The sequence below is a fragment of the Lepidochelys kempii genome, chromosome 7, assembly GCF_965140285.1.
Source record: "Lepidochelys kempii isolate rLepKem1 chromosome 7, rLepKem1.hap1, whole genome shotgun sequence".
In the NCBI taxonomy this organism is placed as follows: domain Eukaryota; kingdom Metazoa; phylum Chordata; order Testudines; family Cheloniidae; genus Lepidochelys; species Lepidochelys kempii.
This window is the reverse complement of record NC_136386.1, coordinates 48,589,756-48,612,621: the sequence shown is the minus strand read 5'-3', so window position 1 is coordinate 48,612,621 and position 22,866 is coordinate 48,589,756. Positions and strand designations below refer to the sequence as shown.

The 22,866-nt window shown below is 54.6% G+C and overlaps 1 protein-coding gene across 2 annotated transcripts in view; it reads right to left on the bottom strand.

Annotated features, from left to right (window-relative positions):
• The window catches only part of SLC38A3 (solute carrier family 38 member 3), a 70,128-nt gene extending 48,194 nt beyond the window's left edge, over positions 1–21,934 (bottom strand). For both annotated transcript variants that reach the window (XR_012159893.1, XM_073352598.1), the window contains exon 1: positions 21,813–21,934. The gene's annotated coding sequence lies outside the window, so the exon portion shown is untranslated. The remainder of the gene's footprint in view (positions 1–21,812) is intronic.
• Between the last annotated feature and the right edge of the window lie 932 nt (positions 21,935–22,866).

The following is a 22,866-nucleotide window of genomic DNA, read 5'->3' as shown; positions in this document are numbered from 1 at the left end:
GGGAACTGAGGCATAGAGCAAGCAAAGTCACACGGGGAGTTTGAGCCAGGAATATAACCCAGGCATCCTGGCTTCTGCTCCCGGACCCACACTCACACCACGCACCATAGCCCAAACAGTTTGTTTCGGTGTGTAGCAGGGAGATAATCCCGCACAAAGCTTGTTGTTTGAACTCATTAGCCCTGCCTCACTTGCCCTTCACTCACACTTCACATGCTGTCACTTTGTTCCCAGGTGGTACCGGCTCCCCCATTTCATTGTCCCTGCTGAACTGGGCTTGGGTGTTGTCCCCTAGCACCTCTGGAAAGCTCCTGCTTTCTGCCTCAGCTCCTCTGTGAGGGCCCAGTGGATTTAAGCCAATGAACTAAAGGTGACCAGTCCTTGGGTTCTCTGCACACCGGCCAGGCTCTCAGTGGTTCTCTGATGTTCTAGCTCCTGGTGCCGGATAATTCTTCCCCTCTCTACTCCACTGCTGAGTGCGGGTATGGCCCGGCCAGCTGCTCAGTGCGCTCCTAGGGGAGATGTTTTCCCTGCAGAGTTAGCTGATCAGTGCCTGGTTCTGAGCCTAGCACAGATCTGAGACCCTGGCTCAACCCAGTCTGGGTGTGAGCAGCCCCCCAGAAAAGCCCTGCACCCTCACAGTGCTGCGCTCCCTGTGGGGGGTGGGGGGGTTGCAAGGATTTCTGGGGTCTGTTGTCTGCACCACTGGGCTGCAGGGAGCTGAGCCACTCTGGGGTTCGTTCCCAGTGACGTGCGGGAGAGCTTGTCTTCCTCTCGGCACACGGGGGGAAGGCGCTGGCGGACTAGCAGCATGGGAATGATCTAGCCTGCATCCTCACTGCCCCAGTTCAAGCAGCCCCTGGGCTCTAACCCACCTCCAGCCAGACCAGCTAGCCTGGGTTCAAAACACTACCAGGTTTGGGTCTAGGGTGACCAGATGTCCCGATTTCATAGGGACAGCCCCAATTTTGGGGTCTTTTTCTTACATAGACTCCTATTACCTCCCACCCCCCGTCCCAATTTTTCACATTTGCTGTTTGGTCACCCTACTTGGGTCAGAGAGGCTGTGTAGTTAGGTAAGAGCCCAGGCTAACTGCAGTGAAGGCAGACCCACTGCTTCCAGGGCAGCTGGGATCAAGTCCAGCCGCTGGTGTCACAGGCCACCCCGCCCTATCACCCCATTCAGAAACTTATCATGCTCCACCTTCACCCCAGGTAGTTTCCTTTCCCCCACTACTCCCATGGGAAGGCTGGTAAAGTGGCAAAACTTTAGGTGTAGACAAGGCCTGAGTCTGCAGAGAGCCTGAAACAATAGCTCCCAGGGGGCTGAACTGCCCCTCTCATCTTAACCTAAAGAATGTGGGGATATGACCTGAGACAGGGGCTTCAGGGGGCAACTAGGGCTCTGGAATGCCTTAAATTAGACCCTCCCCACACAACCAGGGGTTGCTCAATGAAATTAACAAGCAGCAGGTTTGAAACAAACAGAAGCAAGGACTTCTTCACACCACACAGTCACTTGTGGAACTCCTTGCCAGGGGATGGTGTGAAGGCCAAAACTATAACTAGGTTCAGAAAAAAGAAAAGGAGTACTTGTGGTACCTTAGAGACTAACAAATTTAATTGAGCATAAAGCTTTCGTGAGCTACAGCTCACTTCATCGGATGCATGCAGTGGAAAATACAGTGGGGAGATTTTATATACACAGAGAACATGAAACAATGGGTGTTACCATACACACTGTAACAAGAGTGATCAGGTAAGGTGAGCTATTACCAGGAGGAGAGCGGGGCGGGGGGGGGGGAAGTGGGGAGAGAAAGAAACCTTTTGTAGTGATAATCAAGGTGGGCCGTTTCCAGCAGTTGACAAGAACATGTGAGGAATAGTGGGGGGTGGGGGGTGAATAAACATGGGGGAATAGTTTTACTTTGTGTAATGACCCATCCACTCCCAGTCTCTATTCAAGCCTAAGTTAATTGTGTCCAGTTTGCAAATTAATTCCAATTCAGCAGTCTCTTTGGAGTCTGTTTTTGAAGTTTTTTTGTTGAAGAATTGCCACTTTTAGGTCTGTAATCGAGTGACCAAAGAGATTGAAGTGTTCTCCGACTGGTTTTTGAATGTTATAATTCTTGACGTTTGATTTGTGTCCATTTATTCTTTTACGTAGAGACTGTCCAGTTTGGCCAATGTACATGGCAGAGGGGCATTGCTGGCACATGATGGCATATATCACATTGGTAGATGTGCAGGTGAACGAGCCTCTGATAGTGTGGCTGATGTATATAAAATCTCCCCACTGTATTTTCCACTGCATGGATCCAATGAAATGAGCTGTAGCTCACAAAAGCTTATGCTCAAATAAATTGGTTAGTCTCTAAGGTGCCACAAGTACTCCTTTTCTTTTTGCAGAAACAGACTGACACGGCTGCTACTCTGAAACCTGTAGGTTCAGAAAGAATGAGATAAGTTCCTGGAGGATAGGTCCATCAATGGCTATTAGCCAAGGTAGTCAGGAAAGCAATCCCATGCTCTGGGTGTCCCTGAGCCTCTGACTGCCAGAACCTGGGACTGAAAAACAGGGGATGGATCACTGGATAATCACTCTGTTCTGTTCATTCCCTCTGAAGCACCCAGCACCAGCCACTTGCCAGAGATAGAACACCAGGCTAGAAAGACCATGAGTCTGAGCTGGGGTGGCCGTTAGTCCTTACACACCTGTGGGTAGATGGATCCCTCGTTGCTCCCCATCTCCCCAGGGTTCCCGGCCCCCTAAGAGTACATCACTTGAGCTGTTACTCACCAGTCACACCCCCGAAGGGAGAGGCCCTGCTCTGGGCAGCCCTGATTCCCAGACCACTGTTGGCAAAGGCTGCGTGGCTTCTGGCAGGGGAGACTCCACAAACAAAGCCATGAATTGCCCTAAGCCCTGGCAGGGCTCAGTGATCCGCTTGGCAGCGCTGCACCATCTGATGGGCAGAGATAGCCTCAGCCCAGGAGCCAGGACAAGGGGGTTGATTGGGGATCTCATCGGAAAGGGTCATTTGGGATGAGGAGGTGTTGCCTAAATCTCCCCCCAGGTGTGACTGCCTCATGCTTCAATGGGACCTGCCTCAGCTGGGAGGCAGTGGGAGCAAAGGGGGAGCGGAGCCCGAGGCTCAGGGCTCTGGCTCTTGCAGGCAGTGGGTCTTGCCAGGGTGCCCAGGCCAGGCTGGGATGACAGCAGCCTCACTGGGCACAGCAGTGCCAGGCCAGTGCCAGACCACCCTGTCTTTCCCTCAGGCTATCAAAGTAACCTCCACTTCCAGCAGAGGGGAGGCTGTGGCCTAGCGGAGAGAGCACCAAGCTAGGAATCAGAGGACCGTGTGAGAATCGTGGCCCCCTCTGTGTCTCAGTTTCCCCTTCTATGAAATGGGGGTGATGGCACTGGCCCACCTTGGGAAGGTGCTCTATCATCGAAAGGGGGGCAAGAGTGCGGCTGGAATATTTAAATCCCACCCTCGTCGCTGGCTTTAAAAGAACCCTTGATTCTGATATGATGCTCAGCCTGGGCTCCTTGCTGTGGAGGAGCAGGGGCCAGGGGCTAGGGCACCAAGCGGCTAGCCAGGACACCTGGGTTCTTCCTGGCTGTGCTGAGGCCTGTGGCCAAGCCCCCGCCCTGCTCCACAGCTCCGGTGGTGATACCTGCCCCTCCCCCAGTAAAGTGCGCTGGAAGTGGCAAGGAAGAAGGACCCCAAAGCTAATCAGGGCTGTGTTTATTAACCCCCGGCTTTCTATACAAGCCCAGCCTTCTGGGCCACTGGCTCAGCACCTTCCCTGCTCTTTCACCGCCAGCGAGCAGCTGGGCACGGGCAACTCCCAAGAACCACTGCAGTGCTGGGCCGCCTGGGCTGGGCCTTGCTCCCACTAACACAGGCGCTGGCATTGCCTCAGCAGCCGGAGAGCAGCAACAAAACTCGGAGGAGCTTTGCTGGGCTGCTGTGGCTTTGCTCCCATCCCTTGGAACCCGGCAGGGCTGTCAGCTGGAGCAGGAGTCGCTGGATCCCAGAGAGCAGCTTTTGGTTACTCAGCCAGTAAGTAGCACAGGATAGTCGCCTCCAGCCCTGCGCAGACAGACAGAGACGCACCCACCCGGGCTTTGTCTACACACACAGCGCCTTGGCTTCAGGGGTGGTTTTTGGTCCGTGCAAAGAGCTGGGTGCAGCCTCTGATTTCAGTTTAAACCAGGCTGATCGCAGTTTAGCTGCAATTGGCCAGGAACTGGTTTCAGCTCACCTGAAACAAGAGCATGTACATGGGGAGGGAGGGAGGAAGGGAGAGTTGCACTACTTTGAGAACTGATTTAAGCTAAACCCATGCAGCCTGTGGCATGTACACAAGATATAACACACACACAGGCCACCTCCTTGCTGCCCAGTCCAGGGCTGTTTTTACACTGTGGAAGCTAGGAAAGCCTAGAGAAGACAAGGTGGTATAGTTTTTACCTTGCGGGAGCATGGGCGAGGGAGGACGGCACAGGGTACAGGCGGCACGGGGTACAGGCGGCATCTGACTTTTGGTGACAGTGCCCCTCAGCCTCTCTACCTGGACCAGGAGGGTGCAGAGAAGCAGCTGATGGAGTGTTTGGCCCCGGTGGTAGCTGCTGCTGGCCAAGCCATGCTATTGCCCCTGGCTGGTCCCTTGCCTGGAGGCTGGCAGAGCTCAGGGGGAGGGGCAGCTTTGCGGAGGGAGAACCACTCACTCATCTCCCTTCTCATCACAGCTGAATCCCTGATAATCCGCCTGCCCTGGGTCCCGGGAAGCAGAAACATAATGGCAGTAATCCGGCTTTAGCACCAGGCACTTGCCCAGCTGCTGGGGCTGCGTGCGGCTGGCCAGGTACCCACGCGCTGGCTTACATGGTCAGTGGAGTCCAGGAAATGCCCACAACAGGCTTCTCATTACCTGCCCTGGCTTGACCATGGCATGCTGCAGATCTATAACCCAGGCAGGCAGTGTGGGCACGTGGTGAGCCCAGGACATTAGCAGCCAAGACGCCTGGGTTCTATTCTCGTCTCTGCCACTGCTTCGCTTGGGAGTTATTGCTGCCTGCCTCAGTGTCCCGAAACGGGCAGGCTGGGAGGCTGCATTGTGCCTACTTGTCGCTGGCATAAGAAGGTGGCTGGGCGGAAGCTCAGCAAGGCCCAGAGAGCTGAACAGAACTTGCCTGAGGTCATGCAAGCAGCAAGGAATAGAACCCAGGAGTTCTGGCTCCCAGCCCCCCCACTCTAACCACTAGCTGACACTCCCTCCCAGAGCCTGCACTAGGACCCAAGAGCCCTGACTCTCAGTCCTGCACTCTCACCCATGGGCCGCAGTCCCCACCCAGAGCCAGGAAGAACCCAGGAGTTCAGACTCGCCCAGTGCTCTAACCACTAGACCATGCTTCTGACAGGTGGAAAAAATATGGCTGATTGTTGACTTCCGAAAGTTGGGTAACGTCCAAAATCCAGGTTTAGACACCCAGGCAAGAGGCCCAATTTTCAACCATGCTAAACGGACACTGAATTAAACGGGCACAGTTAGTGAGGTGGGGGCCGAAATACCTCTGAGGCTCTTGGCTAGAAATATTTCCAAAAAAGAAAATGGAGATTTCCTCAGAACGAGAATAACAAGAAGCAATGGGCTTGATCTGCAGCAAGGGCAATTTAGGTTTGATATTAGGAAAAACTTTCTAACTTTCAGGGCTTCTGAAAAGCAAGACATTGAGGTGCCTACCTTTGGATCTAGAGCAAAAAGCCTTCACATGCCTAATTATTTTGCCCTTCAGTGGGACTTACAGAGTTTTGAAATATTCACCCCCTCAGGGTTGAAGTTTAGGGACCCCAGTTTGGAAATCTTGGCCCACTCAGTTCTGCAAACTCTCAGGATTTGATCCCAAGTCATGCTACTTGGTATGGTTTTCTTAAAGCCCCAGCTCCCAGAGTCATGCAATTAAAGAATCCTAGAACGGTGTCAAGTCCAGCCGCCCGCGCTGAGGCAGGACCAAGTCACCCCAGCCCAGCCCAGGCAGGGGCTTGTCCGACTGTTCTTAAAAACCTTCAGTGACGGGGATTCCACAACCGCCCTCGGATGCCTGTTCCACAGCTGAACGGCCCTGAAAGTTAGAAAGTTTTTCCTAATATCAAACCTAAATTGCCCTTGCTGCAGATCAAGCCCATTACTTCTTGTTATTCTCGTTCTGAGGAAATCTCCGTTTTCTTTGTTGGAAATATTTCTAGCCTTCACAGCTACAGAGCAAAAGTGCAAAGTCGTGACCCCTGCCCCTGAAGGGCCCAGAACCAAAAGGGAAAACTAAGAATGTAAAAACATGATTTTGAAAAGTCTCATGATTTTCCACCAATCTCGTGTTTTGTCAGGTGGCTGCAGGTTGCCGATCCCGCCTACCACAGGTAGACTGGCTTGCGAATGTCATGAGCTCAGACAGCGTGACTCGGGATGATTACTCGGGATGATTACTTGTTCTACAAGCCTCTTAGCCGACTGGGTAAACACCACGAGCCCATAGGCATGGGAACTAGGGGCGTGGGGGGTGCTGCAGCACTCCCAGGTTTTTATGCAGTGTCCTGGCACGCAGGGTCCAGGCTGCCGGCCCTATTGCCGCCCCTAGCTGTTGCCCCAGCCTCAGCCCCCTTACTCCTGTCCGGGTACCCCAATCCTGGAGACATAGCCCTGCTCCTGGCCCCAGCTGGGGAGGGGCTGGGGGGCACAGACAGGGGTAAGGGGGTGGCTTTCAGCACCCCCACTATTAAAAGTATTCCAGCACCACTGCACGAGCCCCACAATGAAGAACTCACAGAGATGCCAAATCAGTCCCAATCAAATAGGATGAGTTTGTGTGTCAGAAATTGAGCAGAGAGTTGATTTCACATGGCAGAAAAGTGGTCTACAGCAGGGAGGCAGCATGCCCTCGTGGACAGAGCACTAGAATGGGACTCAGGAGACCAGGTTCTCGTCCCTGGCTCTGCCAAGGGCCTGCTGGCTGACCTTGGGCAAAAAAGTGGTCTACAGCAGGGAGGCAGCATGCCCTCGTGGACAGAGCACTGGACTGGGACTCAGGAGACCAGGTTCTCGTCCCTGGCTCTGCCAAGGGCCTGCTGGCTGACCTTGGGCAAGTCATGTCCCCACCCCATACCTCAGTTTCCACATCTGTAAAATGGGGATAACAACACCAACCTCCTTTGTAAAGTGTTTTGAGATTTACTGCTGAAGAGTGCTAACTGGAACTATTACAGTCAAAACCAAACCAAAATAATCTCATATCCCCAGCTGAGTTTTTACCTCCAAATAAAAGACCCAGTGTTTCTCAGAGACTCAGAGACTTTCAGGCCAGATGGGACCATCATGATCATCTAGTCTGACCTCCTGCACGTTGCGGGCCACAGAATCTCACCCACCCACTCCTATAACAGACCCCTAACCTCTGGCTGAGTTACTGAAGTCCTCAAGTCATGATTTAAAGACTTCAAGTGACAGAGAATCTACCACTTACTCTAGTTTAAACCTGCAAGTGACCCATGTTGAAGAGGAAGGCGAAAACCCCAAGGATCTCTGCCAATCTGACCCGGGGGAGAATTCCTTCCTGACCCCAAATATTGTGATCATGTTTTCCAACTCCCAAACAAAACACTTAGTTACCATAAATCTGTGGCCGGCTGCCCGCTGATCTCCTGCTCAGCTGCCTTGCAGCCTCACCTCCATCTGAGTTCTTGTGAGTGGGGTGGCAGCGGTGGGTCCTGACAAGGGGGCCGGAGGAGGCGAGGGTTGGAGCTTTATGGATCAGTTCAGTGACCGCACTCCAGGGGACCTTTTCAAAGCTCCAAGTGGGAGAGGGAGCCTGGAGACACTGGTGAGACAGCAGGCAGGGGGTGAGGCTAGCAGCATGGGCAGAGGCAAGGGGCCAGCAGGGCAAGATGAGATGGTGGGAGCCAGTGGTGGCATGGAGCGGGTGATGTGGACAGACCACGGGAAGATGGGCATGAGGGGAGGAGGGGCGGCATCCAGGTGGGAGAGCAGGCATTGGGACCCAAAGAGAAGACAGGGTCTGAGAAACATCATGGAGGAAGCAGCATCAGATTGGTGGAGCACGGGGCAGGCGCCCATGGGATGGGGAGGTAGCGGGCTGGCTAGGGAGAGGGATTGGGGAACAGGCCGGAGATCCCATGGTGGCCAGGTTAGAGCTAAGCTGCTAAGAACCAAGAGGAGATGACAGAAAGAGAGAGAGGCTGAAGGTCTGTCCACATTGGAGCCAGAGGGATAATTGCAGTGTGGGCTCCAGGTGGCACTGGCCTCAGGCAGCTCCCGGGAAGCAGCGACATGTCTTTCTGGCTCCTAGCGGAGAGGCAGCCAGGGGGCAGAGCATGGGCAGGCAGAGCGGGGGCAGGCGGGGGCAGAGCATGGAGCCCCCCGGCCGCCCCTCCGCCTTGGAGCCAGAGAGACATGCTGGCCGCTCCCCACTGAGCTGCCAACTGGACTTTTAACAGCCTAGTCAGCAGTGCTGACCGGAGCCACCAGGGTCTCTTTTTGACTGGGTGTTCCAGTTGAAAACCGGACACTAGCAACCCTAGACTCACTCCATAGCCCAAAATCTAGAGAATTGAAGGCAGAGGTCCCTGGTCAAATCCCTTCTCAGTCGGCAGAGGGGCGAACTGAACTGGAGTGCCCACCTGAGTGCCCTAAAGGGATCGTTCGCCTCACCTGGAGTTAGGCAGGCACTTAAGTCATTTCTACAAGAAACAACTGAGGCCCCTCAGCCGGCTGGCTCCAGGCACTGGAGTTGCACCTGCAGATCACAAGCAGAGCTTCATGCTTCAGGCCAACTTAATGGAGTCAGGAAGAAACTGATTCTTCCATAGCTGTCACAAGGGGGTCTCTTGCACCTTCCTCTGCAGCAGCTGGTGCTGGCCCCCATTGGAGACAGGACAGAGTGTCAGTGTCCTAGACCAATCTGGGCTCTGAGCCGCTCTAGAGAGCCCCATGTTCCTAGTGGTCAGTTTTCTACCTTGGCTTCTTTGCTAATATTCCATTTCTTCTTTTCCCATCAGAGTGGCCTGAGAATGAATCGCCAGCTACATGGATGTGGAAAAGCCAAGAGATAAGCTTTGGGAGCATCTGACCTCATAGCCTAGACAGCCCAGCCGTTTAACCTCGAGGCTCTAACACCTGCCGCATGCACCTTATTGCTCCTGAAGGCCGTTACATTGTGCCGTTAGTGGCAGAGTGCAGGTGCAGTGCTCGCAGTCAGCCCACTAGGAGGCGCTGTACTTCTGAGACACCCATCTACCGTGGGCTCCCCCTTGTGGCCCTGGGGGGCTAATTAGAGGGGGTGGAACCAGGGCACTACTGGCCCAATCCTGGGACAATGGCTGGCAGCAGGGGAGTAGCGGTCACAGCCCTGCTTTCCCCTAGTGCTGCCACCCTAATGTGATTGCACAAGGGGGAGGGGATCCTTAGTCCCCTGAGCAGATGTGTTAGGGTTAGAGACAAGTCAGCCAAAGGGAGCGTGGCAGAGTGGCCAGAGGCTCAGAAAGCTGTGTTCTCTTCCTGGTTCTGCACTGGCCAGGTGGGTGACCCTGGGCAAATAATTTCCCCTATGTGCCTCAGTTTCTCCATCTGTAAAATGGAGATAATGGGCCTGGCCACCTGCAAGAAGCACTCTGAGATCTGTGCTGAAAAACTCCAGTGCTTATTAATGATCCGCGGGCACCTGAAGGCCACAGAAACAGAACGGGAACGAAAAGGAAAACGTGAATAAAAATTGATCGCAGGGCAATCTGTTATCTGGATGGGAGAAGAGGGGGAATCTCTGTTCCCACCGTCACGAGATTGGCTTAAATGCAAATAAATTTAAAGATTTAATCCATTTTGGGTCCTTTCCATTCTCCTTCCAGTTTTGATCCTTTAGGGGTCACGTTCTCTAGCTCTTCTCCACGAGGGCCAGATTCTTATTGACTTATAAAAACACCAGCTGAGAGTCTGACCTAATCTGAGTTTCAATGGTAACCTTGGCGTGGACCAGACAAGTGAGGTGGTGGTCTCGCATCTTTGGTGGAATGTGAGAAGAATTTTCCTAAGTGGTAGCAATAAATGTTGTCTCATCTACAACCAAAGCTCCAAATCAAGTGATTTCCTGTCTGATGTGCCAGGAATTAGATCGGCGTGACAGAACAGAGGGGGAGAGCTGCACTCCCTCCCTCCCCCAGACACACATACCTGCTGCAGGAAGCCGGTGTAAATGCAAAACCCGCACCTTCCAACTGCTGGGCAGCCCCTCTTCCCCAGCTCATTCAGCCCCTGGCAGACACAGGAGATGGAATCTATGTGTTCCCCCTGAACTGGGATTTGTAACCCCAGTTCTGTGTGGCTGCAGCCCCATTGGCTTGCCCTGCCCATTCGGACATTCCTGTCTGCCTCCTACACTCCCTGCAGCTTCAAGTGGGACCATGCTTCTCCTTCTCTTCCGAGACTGCCAAGCTGTGTTGCTGAGTGCTGCAAACCAGCTGACAGGTCACTGCCCAGAGGTGGCTGCATTTCAATGCTGGGTCAGCAATCCTGGTCTCCAGGAGCTATGGGCTCTTTGAGATGTGCTGTGCCAGGCAGGTGCTAGAGAAATGCAAGAGATTATCCTCACTAGCTGGTTCTGTCCATAGCTAGGGCTCAGCTGGCCCCCACAAAGCCCCTAATCCTGGGTTTTGCCTGTAACCCAGCAGGAGCCAAAGTCCTGCTCCCACCTCTGGTGCAGTCAATGGGAGTCTTCCCATCGCTCTGGGGGCAGCTGGGCTGGGCTCTGATTCAGGCAAAGTCCAGCTGGGCAGTAGCATAAACACTGATCAGTGCCTTTGCTCTGAAAGGCTGTTATCTGGATGGGAGAAGAGGGGGAATCTCTGTTCCCACAGTCACGAGATTGGCTTAAATGCAAATAAATTTAAAGATTTTAATCCATTATGGGTCCTTTCCATTCTCCTTCCAGTTTTGATCCTTTAGGGGTCACGTTCTCTAGCTCTTCTCCACGAGGGCCAGATTCTTATTGACTTATAAAAACACCAGCTGAGAGTCTGACCTAATCCCAGGACTCCAGGAGCTGGGGCTTTGAGGAAAAGAAACACCAAATATCACAAGATGTGCCATAAAATCAGGGGAGTTAGGCAGCTGCTTTACCAGCTTAGACCCCAGCCAACAAATAGGCCGATTCCAAGCACTCTGGTGTGAATCAGGAGTCAGCGCCATGACAGCCATGGTGTGAAATTAGCACAAGATGAGGATGGAGGACACTGAATCAGCAAGGCTGTTTTGCTCACTGCTGTGACACCGCACCCCATATTCTTCATAGCAATATTATTATGATATGATTATGGCATAATTATGATGCATTTTATGCAAGATGGGTCATGTAAGATGTCATTGGAAAAGTTATGATTTACTGAATATAATTATCCTATTTGTATGCATGTATTATTTGTATCTGAAGTTATGAATATTGACTATGTATCTGTCTTTCACATGTAGTTACGCCTGGGTAACGCCCACTAGGCAGGAACTTCCAGTCTAGATAGATGGTGGCGAAGGGCCTATTCAGGGTAATGGGCCATTAGGAAAAACAATAGGCCTTAGAAGAAACTTATCCCTGGCCTGGTGAACCTTCCTGAGAATGCTCCAGTCTGTAAGTAATGGCTGCTATGACTCAGCAAGGACATGTGATGAGACCACATGACTCTGGACTCCATCTTGGGATGTCAGTGTTTTTCCACAAATTGACTTTTTGGGACAAAGGGTTCCTGCCATATGCTAAAGCTATATAAGGCAGGGAGTCACATCATCTGTTGTTCTTCACTCCCCACATGAGGACTCCTGGAAACACCTGAGGAACAAAGACTGAACTGGGAGAAGTGCTGGACCCAGGCTAAAGGGATTTCTAGCCTGTGTTTGAAAGACGTGGGGATTCCAAGCTGTAAAGCAAGTGCAGCTTGTCACTTAAGAATCTGAAACCTGCTTGTACCATCTCTCAGGGTGAGAAACATAATTCACATCCTATCTTTCTAGTATGTTAATCTTAGTTTGTGTTTTGTTTATTCACTAGGTAATCTGCTTTGATCTGTTTGCTATCACTTATAATCACCTAAAATCTATCTTTTGTAGTTAATAAACTTATTTTATGCTTTAATCTAAACCAATAAATTTGCAGTGAAGTCCCTGGGAATCTTAGCTCTGGGGGCTGCTGCATATTCCCCTCCACATTGAGGGTGAGGTGAACTCTAAGAGATGATATAATTTTGGGTTTATGCTCCGGGGGGGGAGTGGGGGTGTGCCTGGGGAGCTGGGAGTTATCTTGGCTGTAGCCTTTCTATTGTTGCTTCATGCAGGGGCTGGTCAGAGACCCAGCATGTAACTGCAGCTGGGTGTGTCCCTACCTGTGTGAATGCTGGTGGAAGTGTAGGACCGGGAGCGGCTCTGCAGCTTGTCATAACAGCACAGTGTGAGAGGGAGCCCAGGCTGGTGGGTCAGAGGGCTCAGTGGTATCCCAGTTCCAAGTGACACCCTGAGGGAAACCCTTCACACCTCCCACAGGAGCTTCTTAGGTGAGAAGAGAGAGGGAACTCTCAGCATTCAGGCTGTAGTAATTAGAGCCCCGCTATGGCCCGGTTCATGCAGAAAGCCTCCTTGTGGCATGCTGGAGCAGCAGGGTTCCCCGGCACTCAGTGCACACAGACAGCTCGAGCCTTTGCCTGGAAGAGACCACAGCTCCCCATGGAGAAGCCTAGTGCTGCCAGCTCCCTGGCGCTGGGGCCAACCCCACAGGGGAAGCTGCTCAGAGGCTGGGCCCAGGGCACTCCAGGCCTTCGTGAGTGGCTCTGCTCTGCTCTGGTTAGAGTCCAGTGTTAGCAGAGCCCTTGATAAATAGCACTGGGACCACGGCTCAGCTGGCCGACACTGGTACCTTAGGCCTCTTCTGCTCCTGGGGCCACAATCCACCAGGCAGCCTGCCTGGCATCTATACATCCTAATGCCTCCCCCTGCTGGGGATCCAGCTCAGAGATCCGCTTCCGCATTCCAGCAGGTACTGGGACACTCATCCCTTTGCCTGCGTTCCTGGCTCCCCAGTGACTCTGCCGTCCCCCGCTGGTTTTCTCTTGTCTTCCAAGACTTGAATCTGTTTGTCAGCTGCTCGGGTCACTCCCTCTGCCCTCGCCCACATGCTCGGGTGCAATCTAGTCCGGGCAGAGGGACCAGCTGAGGCCTGGCCCCCACCTTTCTCCTCAAACTAGGGCTTCAGTGGGGTCTAGCTGGGGCATGAACTTTGCCCTCGTCCCACTGCTCCAGGGCAAATTGCAGCCCCTGTCCCCAACACGCTTTCTCCAGCAAAGTGTCCCCCTCTTCCCACCGACATCCCGCCCCCTGCTGGCCCATGGGACGGAGCTCCCCCTCACCCCTTGGCACCCACGGGCCCTCAGGCATGGTGGGAGGTGAGATACCCGTGCCCCCTGCAGGAGGGAGAAGGTAAATGCTGCTTTGCCGGTGGAATCTGGTCTCTAGCTTGGCAGCACATGCAGGCTGCAGAGCCAGGGTGGCGCAGCAGCTGCCGTGCGGGAATCAGAGCCAGCCCTGTCAACGCCAGTCAAGCCCAACTCCTCTATAAATCATGCAGAGCTCCCTTCCCCCCGGGGCCCTTGATCACTATTTCATTACAGTAGCATTACAGGCCCCCATCAGCATCCAGCTGCCCCCGCGCCATGATGCTGCACCATGGATGCTGCACCGTGCTCCGAAGGCTGGGAGACCAGAGGGGCTATAACCACATGCATAGATGGGCACTGATGCCAGTACATGGCCCAACATCACACAGGGAGCCTGTGGCAGAGCTGGGGCCAGAACCTAGGTCTGCAGAGTCCCTGTCCAGAGCTATGAGCACATGGGGTTCCTGGCACCTTTCCTCCAGGGGCTGTCAGCAGTCCCCCATTAACTTCTCCAGCTAATCTAGACTGAACGCCCGGGGCTGGAATCCTGGCTTGAGTAGGTTGCAATACATCCTCAGAGCAGAAACGAAGACCCAGGAACGCCCCCATCTCAGCCCTTCCCCAGCCGCTGTGCCTGAGTTGGTCTCCAGTCAGTGAGGACACAGAGTCGGACATGACTGCCACACGCGCTGGGTCTGACGGTCTCATGCGTTCCCTGCCACTGGATCATCCTGCCCACATGTGGGTTGTTCTCTGTGGTTGAGTGGCCTGGAGCCAGCCCCGAGCCAGTCACTGCCACTCTGGGCCAGGCTCTCTGCCCTCCACTAGGCCGATGGGGCTGGGAAGATTCTGCTGCTCCCGGCCCTTGGTGACGGATCCGGAGGGGACGGAGGGGCGGACCTTTGGTCTCAAAACTAGGCATGTAAGAAGCACGGTGACCCAAAGCTGGGTTGGGGAATGGTTTCTCCAATTGCAAACAGCTGTTCGGTGCAGACAAAATTCGTCCCCCTTATCCACTGTGGGTGGAACTCCCCCCTCCTCTACCTTGGGCGTGTTTCTCTCTCAGCACCGCAGTATCTCTTAGCACCCTGTCTGCCTCGCATCCCTGGGAGCCAGGCAGTGCTCTGCACCCCCTTGCCCAGACAGGGAGCTGAGCCTGTGTGTTTCTTGCCCAAGGTGTAATGGAGTCGGTGGCAGAACCAGCTCACCTCATTCCCTGATCAGCCGCCACCCTTCCTCTGGGCGACAGCCACCCACCTGGCCAGCACCCTGGGAGCTCCAGAGCGCAAAGGAGGAGCTGCTACAGCATGAGCTGTGACAGCTCCATCTCCTCTGGGGGCTGGGCACGGAGGGGGACACGGACCACAGGCGCCACTTGAACCAACAGGCCCGTCCCCAGAAGGGTGCACCGCGCTTCCCCCAAGCGCCCACTACCCATGCCTCCCCATCCAGTGGAGCTGTTCCACTGAATCGTGCAGCAGGGAGGGGCTTTTACCGCTACTGTGCACTCAGCACTGTGCAAGACACACACCAAGATATAGTCCCTGCCCCAAGCAGCTTCCACAGCTACGGGCCCCAAGCCCTGATGCAGAGAACGCTGCCGAGCTTTGCCTGACCAAAGGGCTCAGCCCATTCACCTCCACTGGAGTGTGCAACGTCCAGTCTCATAGGGAGCCAGTAGCAGAGCTGGGAGAGAACCCAGGAGTCCTGGCTCCCAGCCCCCCCCCACCACTAACTCCCCTCCCAGAGCTGGGGAGAGAACCCAGGAGTCCTGGCTCCTAGCCCCTATCATCCTGCCATGGCACTGGATGTCTCTGTCAGCTTCCCCACCAGGGGATTAATAGCCAACCCATTCACAGCCACTGAGTTTCGTTCGGGGCCAGCATCCCAACCTTTCCCCTGATTGGCCAAGGACTGTCCCCCCGCCTGGGGAAGGGCTGGATGCACAGCCTCACTCCCCATGTCCTGAGCTGCCCTTGGAGAGGAAATCTAATCCTAGCGAGGGGGAGCCGCAAAAGAGCTCACAGCTGCTCTGGATAATCAGCGAGGGCACGCTGATGAGCAGGGACGTGCACTCATGGCTGCAGCCACTGAACAAGAGACGAGGCCAGCCCAGCGCACGGGGTTCGTACGTAGTGCAGTGAGCCGCAAAACACCTGCATGGGCAAACCCACCAAAGCTTTGCTCCCAGCATCGCGGAAAGCCTGAAAGCGGAACAGGCGTGTTGGGGGTGGATTCAAACCCTCAGTGCCCAGCCAGGCCATGGTGCTCCCGTGCATCCCCACACCCGTTCCAGCCGACGAGCCGGGTCTCCCAGCCACTGGGTCTCCCAGCCACTGGAGCTCCCTTGGCACCTTGCCACACTGGCCTATTTAGAAGCAGGGCAGAGCCCCCCCATTCCATGGCATGTGTCACACTCCAGCCAGACACTGCCATGGGTGCAGGTCCTAACCCTACCCATCCCAGCAATGGGATTCACTGGAGCTGGCATCCAGAACCAGCCCTGGGCCATGCCCCAATCTCCCAGGGAAGAAGAGCCCTCCGAGATCCTCCCAGCTCTGCAGGGATACAAGAGAGGGGCTGCCACAGGCTAGGAGAGGGGTAACCTGCTGTCCGTGCCTGAGCCCACCCAGGCAGGGATCCGACAGGAACGCTCCCTCCAGCTCATGCCCAGGATCGCAGTACCAGCAAGGTAGGCTGTGGGCGGGGTTCTTCTGTATTTCTCTGCAGGACTTGCCCTGGACCACTGGTAAAGGCAGGAGAAGCCATGACCCCATGTTATAGATAGGGAAACTGAGGCACAGCAGGGAAGAGGAGGAGAGGAGGGATAGCTCAGTGGTTTGAGCATTGGCCTGCTAAACCCAGGGTTGTGAGTTCAATTCTTGAGGGGGCCATTTAGGGATCTGGGGCAAAAATTGGGGATTGGTCCTGCTTTGAGCAGGCGTTTGGACTAGATGACCTCCTGAGGTCCCTTCCAACCCTGATAATTTATGATTCTATGCAACTGGTCTACGATCACATGGTGAGTCAGTGGCAGAGTGGGAAATTGAACCCTGGCAGCGTGGGCCCCAGATCCCCCTGCTCTAAGCGCCAGCCCCCGCTAACCTAGCGTCACTCCTCCCCGTGGCACTAAACCCACCCAACAGGGCAGGAAGCTGTGTTAGTCGATGACGCAGCCTGGCTCTGAGGGGGACTCGGACGTGCGAGGACGAGGGAAGGAGGGCCTGGGAGAACATGGACTGATGGCAACTGCCTTCTTAGGAGAACAGCAAAGACAGCCATGGCGTTCCAGCACCTGGGACAGCTGGGGCCACCCCAGCACCTCCTCCCCATGCCCAGGGGACTCTGGGGGGCTATGTGGTGCCTACCCCTGAAGCCACCTCCCAGTAACCTCAGCCGGGGTGACACGAACCCATGGGATACTTGCAAAGCAGGAGCCACCAGCTGTCAGATGCTGTCCTGGGAAACCTCCCGCAGGCGGGAGCTGCCCCCAAGACCCAGACACATGCTCCAGCAACATTAGCTCCTTCCCCTGAATGTGACTGAGCAGGAGGAAGGAGCCTGCATCAGCTGCCAATATCACAGGCAGCCTTGACCAGCCAGGGCCAGGCCAGGCGGGTAGGTAACCCGCTGCAGAGTGGGTAGGGATGGAGCCTGCTGCAGGGGATGCAAATGGCCAGCAGGGAGCTCACTTGCTGCCTCGGGGAAAGGGGTGAGATCTGACCTCGCTTGGGCCTGCACTTAGAGGGAGTTTTGCCATTGCTAGCAGTGGGTGCTCAACTCCTGAGCCACAAGCGACTCCCGTAGGTGCCTGTGTGACAGCTGCTGGCCAGCGTAGTGGAGTTCGGACTGGGGCCCTCTGGATCCTGCACTAGAGAAGCCATGCTCCGGAGCTGGGGCTGGTGCAGACCCCGCTTCTGCAGACCGGGGTGTGTAACATGCCCGGGACATATGGATTTAGGCGTCTAACCCTTTAACTCAGATGATTGGTCTCAGGCAAGTGGCCCAGCTTAGCACTGACGCTGCCAGCTCTTTGTGCTGTGTCTGTACAGAGCCTGGCCCAGTGGGGGCCTGGGCCATGTCTGGGGCTACAATAATAAAAGGCTAGGCCAGCAGGGGCTGAGCCTGAGACCCACCACTCGGATCAGGCTCTTTGCTGGGTTCAAGGTTAGATGCAAACTTCCCCGTCGGGGTTTGGAGAAATGAGCCCACTGTGGACGCCAGCAGGACTGGACCAGGGCACCACCCCTCAGGGGTGTCACGGGACTGGATCCGCCCCAGCCATTGGGGTCTCCAGGCCATTTTCCCTCAGACAGGCTGTACATTGGAGGAAGCTAGGAGAGACATCAGCCCCTGGATGTGATCTCAGCCAGTCCTGTCCATTCCTGGGGGAGGCCTGGATTTTAATCAAACCAGTTGAACACACACTAACGGCCCACTGCCACTGTCTAGGCTAGACTTGGTAGCATGTGTTAGCTAACACCCTACCTTAGATCTAACATAGGCCAGGCCCAAGTTTGGAGCCAAGCCCAGAACGGAACCTGTCCTAACCACTAGGTCAGCCTTCTGCCTTGGATGACTGATCCTAGACATGTGGGTTCTCCCCTTGCCCTACTGGGTGAATGCTCCCTGCTGTGCCTCTGTTTCCCCTCCCACCCTTTGCCTAGCTAGCCTACGTTGGGTGGGGCTAGGGGGTGTGTGTGTGTGTGTGTGTATACACACAGCACCTGCACAGTGGGGCGTGGGCCTCATTCCAGTATCCCAGAGGCGACCGGAATGCAGGTGACAGATGCAGACATGCGGCCCTTTCAGGGAAGTGATAACAAACGAGGGGAGATGGGGGTTAGAACACTGTTTGGTTTAGGCATTACCCCTGGAACCGGGGCCCGACTGACATTCCCCTGGTGGAATGTGAAGGGGACCTGAGGGTGAACACGAAGGACCCGACTGTTAGCAAATCTCTGTGTCAGCAGCACTGCGCGGCAGGGGGCGCATGAGTGGCAGCCAAACCTCACATGCCCCCAGCATGCCAGGGCCAGCCTAGGTGAGCGGGCGCCGGGTCCCCAGCTCCCCACCATGCTGGCTATTACTCAGCCTGGAGAATGGTTTACTGAGAAAACAAACTTTGTGGGACCCCAGCGCTTCACTCCCGACAAATCCACCAAAGAAAGGCCCTGGTGTAGCATGTTTATTTGATACAGCCGCAGCCAGTGGGTGTAGATACAGCTGAAACCCCAGCAGCTCTGAACTCCCAGCTCTGGGCCCCAAATCGTTGCCTTCAGCCAGGCTGGCCAGCAGCTGCTGCGGCAGCTCTGGGATGGAGCAGGGAAAGGGAAGGGCAGAGCTGATCAAAGGTGTCCCCACCCGCCCCAGGCTCTGTACCAGAGCAGGCCGGGGGGCAGAGTCACAGGGCAATTGGTTGTGGTCAGGCGGTTAAAGCAGGGGATAGAGCAGCTTGATTCCTGGTCTAGAAAATCCCAGCTGTCACAGGGGAGTGGGGTTTAGTGACCAGCACAAGAGACTGGGAGTCTGGGTGCTAGTCCCAGCTACAGGAGGCAAGCTGGGTCTGGTGGTTAGAAGCAAGCCTTGGGGGCCCGGATTCCTGGGTTCCTTTCTTGGTCTGGGATGGGAGCAGGCTTGGCTCTGGCACCTCGCAGGGACTCCTCTCACCTCTGAGATGGGGCTGCCCACCCCGAGTGTGAAGGTGGATGTGTGGTCACACATGAGCACCAGGAGGCCCCGAGAGACTCAGATGAAGGGTGGCATGGGAAGAGCCGAGTAAAGTAGTTAGACACCCCCTGCCCCGGCCATGGCCCTTTAATTGTCTCCAGCTGGAAACAAGGGGTCCTTGTTTGGGGCTGAGCATGTGAACGCATGGCCTGTGCACTAGCCCTAGCTCCGGCTTGCTCCGGCGCAGGGTCCCCTTACAGGACCTGTGGTTGTGGTAGCCCCTGGCCCAGCAGGACAACAGACACCTGTCTCTGTAGTGTGGCCAGCCCGACCCTCTTCTGAGCGGTGAGAGGGGAGGTGACCCTGGCTGCAGAGCAGATCTGATAGCCCCCTACCCAAAGGGGGCTGCTCCCCTGGCTGTGAAACACACACACACCCTGGAGCCAGAGGCCTGAGTCCCGGCTGATCAGACTCAGCCATCTGGCCCTGAGCCGGAGCTCTCTGAAGTCAGTGGAACTGACTGCTGACCCCCCCCACCACCACCACCCCTATGCCCCGGTCCTGGGTTGGCCTCCCCTGATGCAGCCATTCTCAACCGTGGGATGCAAGTGTGAGATGCTGCCATGTTGATCTGCTGGCATGCAGTGTGACGCGAGTGCTGCGCCGCACCTCCAGAGCAGCGTGGGAGTCTCTCACACCCACGTCGGCCCAAGGGGGAAGGCAACGGGGGACCAGCCCCACTGCGCTGTTCCCCACACCTGGGGAAGGATTTTAGACCAAACAAGGCCCTCTCCGATCAGTGTGGGATCCCCCAGCCCTTCCCTGAAGAGCAGGCACTTGCCTTGGTGCCTGGAGTCAAAATCACCCCTTCTTCCTCAGCTGTTGGCTGCTGCTTTACCCCAGAGCTGGCTGCATATCGGGGGGTCAGCTGGCAAATGTGAATGATCATCGAACGGGCCTGGCTTGGTCACTGGGGATGGGAGATCCCAGCTCCAGCAATCCAAGCACACTTAGCACTGCTCCCGCTTGGCTCCACCCGGCCTCTCCTGTACTAGGCACCCCCTTCCCCTGGCTGGCTAAAAGTGGGGATGGGGCAAGCTCTCCCTGGTGCCCCTCTATAATCAAGGCTAATGGGCATGGCTATGCAAATCACTGGCTGGGTGAAGGGTGGAGTTAGAAGTGGACACAGTGATGAAAAGTGCTTGGTTGGCAGTTGGAGCATGTGGGCAGAAGGGGAATGCAATGTGCCACCCCTGCCTCCCCCTAGCCATCTGATGGCTCCTTGAGCAACCAGGCTCTATAAATACCCTGCTCAGGGCAAGGCAAATCCAGGCACATCCCACCTGCTCCCCACAGACAGCCTGGGCCACAGCACCTACACTGAGCCAGCTCCGACAGTCAAATTACATCCAGCCTGCTGCACTCAGTGACCCCCTCTGAGCCTGCCCAGAGTCCTGACAGCCACACCTCAATACCCCGATTGCAGAGAGCCCACCAAGTGACATGCAGCAAGGACACACATGCTGCTGCTGCTGGTGAAATCGAATGCCAAAGACTCTCTCTGTCTCCCGGTGCAATGTGCAAGAACCTGGTGTTCTCAAATAGTGTGCTGACCGGGAACCTCCTGTCTCAGTCCAGAGCAATGACACCTGATCTATGCTGCAACAGTTCCCAGAGCTAGGAGACATGTAACTCCCATGCCCAATTAAAAATTAAAGCGGAAAAAAGGTGTGGTCTTTTTAAATGCGTGCAACCCAGCGATCACTGGCAACAGCTGGCCCATCCAGCTCACACAGCATAAGGCACTTTCCAAGATTTTGCCCAAAGGCAGGGCACTATGTTCCAGTGCAGCAAACCCGGCTTAGCACCGGCTCCTTTCTGATGCTTCACACATTTTTATAGATCACAAGGAGTTAAGAATGAAAAAAACCCAAACAAGACCCACACTAGAACTCCAGCTCTTGTCACCTGCAAACTTTGCTGTAGCTTCAGGTTTGGCCCACATGCATTGGCATGTATAGTTCACAACATTGAAAGAGAGCTAGGATCTGTATGTTAAGATGAGCACATGGTGAATTATACTATTATATAGTCCTGCAGCTGTCTTTTTGCAAGTGAGGAAAGCAATGTGAGTGTTTATAATATCTTGGGGCTGTTGACCCTGGCAATAAAACCATCAGGGCAGTTTAAAAGAGTTTTAGGAGAAAGCCAGAGAGAGACTACAGAAGAGGTAAAAATAAAGAATGGGGGGCGAGGGGGAGGGGGAAGTGGAAGATAAAGACAGCTTCCCTGGACCTACAATTCGCCCTCCACATAGTGCACAAATATCAGTGTTCGGCACACACACTATTCCTAACCCCCTTGCACATACGTCAAAAGCTCTAACCCCATCCCACGCAGGTATTACTGAGAGTAGAAAGAGTAGCAGTATTTAGACCAGGACAGGTTAGATTAGAACAGCCGGAATAGATCAGGAGAGATGAGCCTGGCTTGGCTGGAAGAGTTCTCACTGTTTCAGGGTGGTTTGGAAATTGAAGAGTTTTGCACATTTAAAAAAACTTGTAAAGCAGGTTTATAGGAAGCAATTTCAAGAGAAAAGAAAAAGAAAAACACAGCCAGTGTGAGAAAACAGAAGACAAGTTTGCTGGCACTTACCTGCTTCTTCCCTCTACGCCCCCCAAACACTGGCTGCTCTGTTCTGCGCTGGGGAAAGCGGGCGCAACTTGCCGATTTCCTCTGCTGGGAGATAGCTCTGCGCGCTCAGAGCTACTGTGCAGATTACAGGACCGTGTTACCCAGTAATCCCAGTGGAGGCAGGATTAAAGCAGCCCAGACCCGCCCCCATCGCAGCTTCCAATCTGTGTGGCTTCTGGGCCAGCGTCACAGCCGACCCTTTTTTCTCCAGGGCTTGAAGGGATGTGTACACACACACACACACACACACACATAGCAGGATTAGAGAGGGACAGCAAGAGGGATAGCAAGGGTAGAGCTCTGCTCATCACCACCAGCCCAGCTCTTCTGATTTCACTCCTGAGTCCCGCTGGCTTTTTCCCCAAGCGACGAATGAAGCTGCCTCTTTCTCCCCTGCTTTACAGAATGACTTGCCATGGGCTTTCCTGCCACACACTAAGATCAGACATTTCCCTTCCCTAAGAACCTCTCCCTCGGCCTGGCTATATGGGGGTAGTTCAGCCATTTTTAAAATCCAGATGATTGTAGGATCCCCTCTGCAGATTTTAATCCCAAATAGGCACGTACCCAAAACCCCAGGAATAACCTCTGGATTAAATGCTCCAGATCTATTTTGGTTCTTTTAATCTAAGCCCTGAAGCTCTAACTATAGCGGGCACCAAATTCACTTGCTTGGCTCCTTGATGGCAGCAAACAAGCCTATCTCGAGAAATGCATAGTGCTATTGGACAAAAGGGCTAATTCTATAAATCCTGGTTAAATCAATGGGGCTATTTGTGTGAGCAAGGATGTGCAGAAATAGGTTTTTAGACTGTAAAATCATCTGGGCATTGACTTTCCCTTAATTCCTCTCCAGTGCTGCCCTGGGTGTCAGTAGTTAAATTAATCTAGCCAGGGATCGCTATTAACAAGTCAACATTTCCAGCAGCTGCCGTACATTCCCACAGACCCTCCACCTGCCCAGGGCTCGTGTCCGCACCCCCTGGACCTCCCACCCAGGGAGATGGAGGGTCGG